We start from the raw sequence: 8,986 nt of genomic DNA, 5'->3' as shown, positions 1-8,986 counted from the left end.
TTGCAACCATCACCACCGATGGATTACTATTTAAAAATTAATCTTAAACAGCTTAACAATAACCCACAACCCTCGGACCAACTTAAAAATTAATCTTTTCAGTTATATTTTTGAATGATCTTTTCGTTGTATGGGTCAAAATTATTGATTCTATATTAATTTAATAACCAGCAGCCATAATTCATTTGGTAAGTTTTTAAGCATTTTTCGTTTGATTCTCATAAATATTCTAAGTACGTACTGAAAATATACAATGTCTCTTTTCCACTACTTAGATTGTTAGGAAAGGCAGTCTCCTCCATGCTGTCTTTCCACTCCCACTCAGCTGCATGAGAATGGGCCTTGGGTCTGAAACATTTCCTTTCCAAGAGATAGAGTCCACAGAACCCGTGCCCAGCTTATCACCTTGTGTGGGGATATTTTATCTTGTTTCAGACTCGATGAGTACTCTTTTGTCTCTTGCTGAAAGTGTGTGCGTCATATGGCACCTGGCCAACCCCACTGTTATATCTAAGAAAAGGGGACAGGGTTCCCTCTCCTGTGGCACCAGAAGTTTGTGCATAGGTGAAATACCTGAATCCGGCCACAGGGAGAGACCTGCTGGCTATGGGGGACTGACACCCACCACTGAAGCTGACCTTGCTCTCTCTCTTCTCCATGTAAGTAAAGTGTTCCATCCAGGGTTTGACTGCAGTGTTTTCCTTGGCAACTCTGAAACCAAGGTGCAATGGGCAGAAGTGTTTAGAGTACTCCCCTGGGATTGCATGGCGGTCTACACCTTTGGGATTGATAACTGGGGCATGGTACTCTGGCGAACAAAGAGCTCTCCTGCATTTTTGAATTAGCTGCATTTGGTGATATTTGGTGATGATAGTAAGCATTGTCCTCTCCACCTGAGAGCAATCGAAAAACATCCAGGATTCCAACCAAGGTTATTGCCTTTGTTTCATTTGCCCTCATTTCTTTTATAGATATTCCATTTATTTATAGATTATTGCTTAGACTCCAGTCTTCACATCAATCATCTCTTTCTCTCTCTTTATTTTTTTGCATCTTTGATTTTTTTCCTGACTTACTTTTTGGGAGAACATCTATGCCTTATCCTCTACATCAATCCTAATTTGCATTTTGTAATATGAGTTTTGATTTTGCTTTTCCCCTTTTTGGTTTTCTCATTGGCTTTCCTTATTTTTATTATTTCATTTTTCTCTTAGAGTATTTTCTCAACTTACTGTCTCTTCATCTTAGTCTGTTAAGATTCCTGGTTCCCCTTTGATGGAGAGTAATGTCAGGTGTAGTAACTTAGGGACTTCTTAAAAATACCCGAACTGAGGCCCCTACATAGACCTCTTAAAATCATAATCCATTCCATAAAGTTCCCCAGTTAATTAATATGCACTTTATTTTTTTTTTAAGATTTTATTTATTTATTTGACAGAGAGAGACAGTGAGAGCAGGAACACAGCAGGGGGAGTGGGAGAGGGAGAAGCAGGCTTCCCGCTGAGCGGGGAGCCCGACGCGGGACTCGATCCCAGGACCCTGGGATCATGACCTGAGCCGAAGGCAGACGCTCAACGACTGAGCCACCCAGGCGCCCTAATATGCACTTTAGAGTTTGAGAGGCACCACCTTCCTATTTTATCCATAGTACATATCATCTTTTAACATATTATGCAACTTACTATTATTTTATTTTCTAGCCTCATTAAGATGAAAACTTCATGAAGGCAGCAATTTTTAAAAATTTTGTTCACTGATGCATCCCTTTTCCCTAGGATGGCACCTGGTTCATAGTAGATACTTGACAACTATCTGATAAATTAATGAACATTTTTAAATAAGCCATAAAACTATTGGGTTTTTTTTTTAAGATCTTATTTATTTATTTTGAGAGAGAGAATGAGAGCATGTGGGCACGTGAGCTGGGGGAGGGTCAGAGGGAGAGAGAGAGAGAATCTCAAGCAGACTCCACATTGAGTGCAGATTCTGACTTGGGGCTTGATCTCACAACCCTGAGATCATGACCTGAGCCGAAATCAAGAGTTGGATGCTTAACTGACTGAGGCACCCAGGTGCCCCTAAAACTCTATTTTTTATAAATATAATTATCTTTATTTCTCATGCTTTCGGTATAAGATGTGGGGGAGGAAAAATTATTTTTCCTCTACCTCTTCTAGGTTCTTGGCTCAGATGCCCCTTAAAATAAAAGACAGATTAACAGGAGAAAGAGAAATAGAAGTTCAAAAACATATATACCTCCTATATACATGGGAGAGCCCGGGAAAACTGAGTTAAGTCCCTGAAATGGCCCAAGTATCACCTTAAATACTATCTCTAGCTAAAGAGAAAAGATATGTGTTGGGGGGGGTCGTATGGGAGGTTACCAGGAAAAGCCCAATAAACAAAAGTAAAGTTGTTATGCAGATTTAAATCTTTGCCTTTTAGGTAGAGAATGGGGTAGATGGCAGAGCAGTAGGGGAACCCTAGGCTCCCCTTGTCCCACGAATACAGCTAGGTAACTATGAAATCATGCTAAATACCCCAGAAATCAACCTAAATCCTTGCCTTTTCCATTGATAAGGTTTCTGGAGATTTAGAGTCATCCTTTCTTCCTATTACAGAGAAAGACATAGCCTTATAAGTGATTTCCTTTATAAATGTAAATGTCTCTTAAAAAGGGTAACTTCTCAGTTTTCAGAGCTTTTTCATTGTCTAATGTATCTTAAAAAGTAATCAGCCTAAAATAATCCTTATGCCAAAGAGGCATACTTTGGGGTGGTATATTCTGCCTCCCTTCAAAGCAATACTTTAAATAGATATTGATAAAATAGAGGGGCACCTGGCTGGCTCAGTTGGTAGAGTGTGCAACTCTTGATCTCAGGGTTGTGAGTTCAAGCCCCACGTTGGGCTTGGAGCCTACTTAAATAAAATAAAAGGAAGTAAAATATAATTAATACTGTATTCAATGGCAAACCAGTTATCAAAATACTCCATTTACCTAAACTTTGACTTCAAATTCATCATTAAGTTCTATGAGTTTTATATTTAGAATATTTCTTGAGTATGGTCACGTCCTACAAAGACACCTCTAATGCTACCACTTTAGTCAAGCCATCATCAATTCCCACAGGAAGTATTGTCATAGTCCCCTACCTAATCTCCCTTGGTCAGTCTTTGCCATGGATAGTTATTCTCCATATGGAAATAAGAATGATCATACCTGATCATGTCTCTTTCCTGATCAAAATCTTGGAATTGTTTCCCACCCACTTACAATTAAAACTCTTTACCTCGACCTACTAAGGTGTATCTCCTGCCTCATTTTTTTTTTAAAGATTTTATTTATTCATGAGAGACAGAGGAGGAGAGAGAGAGAAGCAGAGAGAGAAGCAGGCTCCCCAAAGGAGCAGGGAGCCCAATGCGGGACTCGATCCCAGGATCCCGGGATCATGACCTGAGCTGAAGGCAGACGCTTAACCATCTGAGCCACCCAGGCGCCCCTGCCTCATTTTTCAACCTCACCTTTTGATCTATGATAGTGTATTTTATAGTAAGAAATTTGTTTTTGATCTTTGTCTCTGCTTCTGGCACAGAGCTCCTAATACCCTTGAAATTTCTTGTGATGAGAGCCAGAAAGGTGTCTTTTGTTGTGTTACTGAAGTGACTTTTGGACCAGCACCTAAGGATAGGGGCGAGTTGCCAGGAGAGCCAACCTTGTGATTAGAGGGTTGGAATTTATAGTCCAGGGAGGGGAGAGTGGCTGGAGATTGAACTGCCAATGGCCATTGATCTAATCAATCATGCCTTTGTAACGAAGCCTCTCTAAAAACCCGAAGGACAGTATTCAGAGAGCTTTCAGGTTGCTGAGTATGTGGAGATTGAGGGAGAGTGGTGCACTGTAGGTAGCATGGAAGCTCCTTGCCTTTACCCCATATTTTGCCCTATGTATCTCTTCTATCTGGCCATTCCTGAGTTATATCCTTTTATTATAAACTAGTGATCTATTAAGTAAAAGGTTTCTCTGAGTTCTGTCAACTGCTCTAGCAAATTAATTGGACCAAGGAATGGGTCATGGGAACCTCTGACTTATAGAGCCAGTCATTCAGAAGCATAGGTGACAACCTGGACTTGTGACTGGCATCTCAAGTCCAAGGAGGGAGGGGGTGTGTGTCATTGGAACTTTTAATCTATAGCCAGTTGGTCAGAATCACAGGTGATAATCTGGGTTTATGATTGGTATCTGAAGTGGAGGGGGAGGCAGTCTTATAGGACCGAACCCATAAAATGTGGGATCTGATGCTCTCTCCAGGTGGACAGTGTCTGAGTTGAGTTTAATTCTAGAACACCCAGCTGGTGTCTGGAGAATTGTTGATGGTGTGGGAGGAACCCCCCTTCCTCCATGGTGGAATTGGGTGCAGAACCCTTTACTGCCTCTCTCTTTTGCTCACTCCACTCAAGCCACAGTGGCCTTCTTGCCCATTTGTCATTGCTTATTGGTCAGTCATGCCAAGCTAATTCCAACTAGGAGTTTTACCACTTGATGTTCCCTCTTCTTCACGTATTCTTTCCCTCGGTCTGCATATGGCTTGCTCCTTCCCATTCCTGAAGTTTCTGCTCAAATGTCACATCTTCAGAGAATCCTTCACTGACCATATCTCTAGCACATCCTATTCTTTATCTCTTCATATGACTAATAAAAAACTGAAATTATTTGTTTACATTGCAATGTAAGCTCCAGAAAAGCTGAAATACCATATATCTTGTTCACAATTCTATTTCTGATATCTAGAGTAGTACCTAACATATAATAGGCACTTGGTAAAAAACAAAGACCATATTAAATAAATGATAAAAGGATGAATGAATGAAGTTGTATAAGAATTAAATATCTTTATAGAATATGTCAAATATGATTCCATACAGTTTACCTGCTAAATTATGGAAGATCATACTTTCTGTATAAATACCTGTCCATACCCAGTTGAAGGTAATTGTGTCAAACCTATACACAAGCACAGTAGAGTAAGATTTTACTACCCTTATTTCTAGGTTCTGTTTCCTGTTTTCTTAACCCTAGCAAACAATATCCCCTTCCATAGTCCTCGATTTACTACCTTGCACATAATCAGTTTGAGTCACCTAGGAGACTTCTGTTCTCCCACTGTCCCTTCCTGTCAAAATAAGACTGTTGTTTACATCTTCTGATTGAGATGCCATGCCTATTTTTATGAAAAAACTTACTCATTGGTTTGCCTTTGCTAGATTTTTGTTCATTATTTTTATCTTGCATATAAGACTTGGCTCAGTAAAAATATTTTAGGCAATAAAAACAATGAGAGGACTTCTTTCCGATCCAACACGTAAAGAGCTTAGAAGTCTTCATTCCAAACCTTACTACAAGAAAAATGTGAACAAACTGAAAATCAGTTTTTCTTGGCCTCATCAGAGAAATATCACAGGGAAAACTTCCATCAACAAACTGGAGGCACAAGCATATCAAAAGATTCAAAGTCAAGCTCTGCTTCCCTAGAGCAGAAGTCACTAGAGCCTTAAAATGCTAGGAACACATAAGTGCCAATTTTGAGGAATTGCTGGAGGCTGAGTATAGATCGGTTTGAGAGGGAGAAAGTCCCAGGGACTATAGTCTTGGGGACTTCCCATATTTTTATAGGTTTGACCTGTCAGAATCCCACCGGGTTTTCACAGTAAAAATCCAAGTTAGATACATTCTGGGCTATGGAAAGGGTAGGGGGAGAATAATCAGAGTGACACAATGGGGTTTAGGACAGGCTGCCTGAAAATATGCTACTTTGACATATGGATTATTTTGAATTAAAATTATATGAGGAACAGCTAATATAAGAAGGACACTCTGACCATTCTTTGTTTCCCTAAAAGCAGGAAATAAATCCCCCATATGAAAGGTACCTGCCCTGTACTAGGAGAAAAGGAGACCCCCTAATTGCCAGAGATAGGGAGTTCAAAGCCAAGAAAGCCATGTAAAATCTTGTTACTTAATTACCAGTTTACTATCCCAAGCCCAAACTTGTTTGGCTTGCCAGTTCTTTACAAATTTGTTTCCTTGTCAAAAAGGTATAAAAACTGCCTGCTTTGGTCACTTCTTTGGGTCCCATATCTGTGAGTTTCCCATAGTAAAAAATTTTTTTCTCCTCCTAATCTATCTTATGTCAATTTAATTATGAGACCAAGCAAAAGAATCAGGAGGAATAGATGGAAAATTTCCCTTCCCCAACACATACTTGAAAGCATCTAGAGTAAAAGACTTTTAAGGACCTTATCCCAGATGGGGGGCATTGTATGTCTTTCACTCTGGCCTCTTCTAGACTTCTTTTTTTTATAATTTAAAGATTTTATTTATTTATTTGACAGAGAGAGACACAGCGAGAGAGGGAACACAAGCAGGGGGAGTGGGAGAGGGAGAAGCAGGCTTCCCACTGAGTAGGGAGCCCGATGTGGGGCTCGATCCCAGGACCCTGGGATCATGACCTGAGCCGAAGGCAGATGCTTAACGACTGAGCTGCCCAGGCTGCCCCCCTTCTAGACTTCTTGTCTCACCTAAGGGGAGCATAGAAGCTATACCACCAAGAAACTCTTAGAAGGAACACATCCCAGAGACCCAGTCCCACTAAATGAGGGGGATTTATTTATTTATTTTTATTTTTTTAGATTTTATTTTATTTATTAGAGAGAGAGAGTCAGAGACAGTGACAGAGAGCATGAGTGGAGAGGAGAGGGAGAAACAGACTCCCCGCGAGCAGGGAGCCCAACATGGGGCTGGATCCCAGGACCCTGAGGTCATGACCTGAGCTGAAGGCCGACGCCTAACTGACTGAGCCACACAGATGCCCTAAATTTTAATCATACTATAGAACACTTCTCCTCTCCCATGCCTTGTGAGCATACCAACAGAGCTCCAATATAGTAATAGTGGATTACCAATAAGAAAGTTGCAAGATGCAGATTCTATCTGAGGAGGAGTTATTAAGGAAATTCTAAAGTAAAAAACAAGGGCATTTAGAGGAATTTTAGCCTCTGGTATCTTTGACTCATATTAAATACAGCCTGATTCATAGGTTGATATGTATCCATATACTGAAGTTCTGCTTACCTCAGTTCCTATTACCTGATATAACGTGTCTGGCTATCAAAAAGAATTACAAGGTATGCCAAGAGACAGGGACCAAATAACATAGTCTGAAGAGACAAAGGAAACATTAGCACCAGAATCACATATGACACATAGTTAGAATGATCAGATTGGGAATTTAAATAACTGATTAATATGTTGAGCACCCTAATGAAAACACTAGACATCATACAAAAAAAAAAAAAAAAGATGGGTAATATAAGCACAGAGATGGAAACTAAGAAATAATCAGAAGGAAATATAAAAAATAAAAACACTGTACAGAAATGAAGAATATTCTTGATGGGCTCATCAGTAGAATGGACATGCCTAAGGAAAGAATCAGTGATCTTGAGGATAATTCGGTAGTACTTGCCAAACTAAAATGCAAAGAGAAAAAATAATTTTAAAAAAGAGAATACCCAAGAACTATAGGGGAATTTCTCCTGGTGTAACATAATTTTATGCATAATTTTAATATCAGAAGATGAAAGAAGAAATTTTTGAAGTTATAACAGCTGAGAAGTTTTGAAATTAATGACAGACACCAACTTTCCCGTCCCCAAAAGTACCCTGCATTACATTAGTTTAAAATATATATTGGAAATCCTAGCACAGCTACAAAAAAAAAAAAACAAAAACAAACAACTTTTAGAAGAAGTATAATGGATATACTAAGAGAGGAGATAAAATGGGGTTTATATAAAGGGCTCATTTAAAACCAGACAAGGCAGGGAAAAAAGGCAGGGGATGAGGGTATTATAAAAGAAATGAAAAAAGATGCAGTGAACGGAAAAGTTATAAACATGGTAGATATTAATCCAACTATATGAGTAATTATTTAAAATCTTACTCATCTAAATATGCCAATAAAAAAAAAAGATTCTCAGAGTGGATAAAAAGAAAAGATACAACACAACTGTATGTTGTCTACAGGTATTTTATTTAAAATATAAAGATCCAGGTAAGTTAATGGAATGGAGACATATATACCATTTGAATACTTATCAAAAGAAAGCTGGAGCAGTTATATTAATTTCAAACAAAGTAAACTTCAGACCAAGAAAAATGATCAGAGATAAAGAGTTAGCTTACATAATGACAGAGGGGTCAATTCTCAAAGACCTAACAACCTGAAATGTGAATGTACCTTACAAGAGAGTGCAAAAATATGTGATATAAAAACTGATAGAACTAAAAGGAGAAATAAACAAATCCACTATTAAAGTTGGAGGCTTCAACACCCTTCTTACAATAATTGATAGGTCAGGTAGACAGAAAATCAGTACAAATATAGTTGACCTGAATATCACCAACAATTCACTCAATCTGATATTTATAGGATACTCCATCTAACAACAGCAGAATACATGTTTTTCTTAAGCTGACTTGAAACATTTATTAAGATAAACCACATTCTGGGTCATAAAACTTCCCTTAAGAAATTTAAAAGAATAGAAATCACAGAGAGTATATGTGCTCAGACTACAGTGTAATTAAAATAGAATTCTTTAACAGAAGATAACTGGAAAATGCCCAATTACTTGGAAATTAAACAACATGCTTCTAAATAACACATGGCTCAAAGAAGATGTATCAAGAGAAATTTAAACATATTTTGAACTAAATGAAAATTCAATTTGTGGGATGAAGTGAAAGCTGAACTTACTCTGCCCTCCCCCCCCCCCCCCAGATGGAAACTTACTTCTTACTCCATAGGTGTGGGCTAAGCATAGTGTGTTCCTTTCAAACTTAAGTATAATATGGAAAGGGGAGGAAAAGAGTAATTATTCAGTGGAGAAACCTCAGCAACACTACCTCAACCAGGCAGTCAAGGTT

At 38.7% G+C, this 8,986-nt stretch overlaps 1 protein-coding gene across 3 annotated transcripts in view; it reads left to right on the top strand.

Moving 5' to 3' along the window:
* The first annotated feature begins 549 nt into the window (after window positions 1-549).
* LOC113931573 (melanoma-associated antigen B18-like) overlaps window positions 550-8,986 on the top strand; it is a 142,752-nt gene continuing 134,315 nt past the window's right edge. For all 3 annotated transcript variants that reach the window (XM_027609702.2, XM_027609700.2, XM_027609701.2), the window contains exon 1: window positions 550-659. The gene's annotated coding sequence lies outside the window, so the exon portion shown is untranslated. The remainder of the gene's footprint in view (window positions 660-8,986) is intronic.

The sequence above is a fragment of the Zalophus californianus genome, chromosome X (genome assembly GCF_009762305.2).
Source record: "Zalophus californianus isolate mZalCal1 chromosome X, mZalCal1.pri.v2, whole genome shotgun sequence".
In the NCBI taxonomy this organism is placed as follows: Eukaryota; Metazoa; Chordata; class Mammalia; order Carnivora; family Otariidae; genus Zalophus; species Zalophus californianus.
This window is presented reverse-complemented; position numbering and strand designations above follow the sequence as displayed.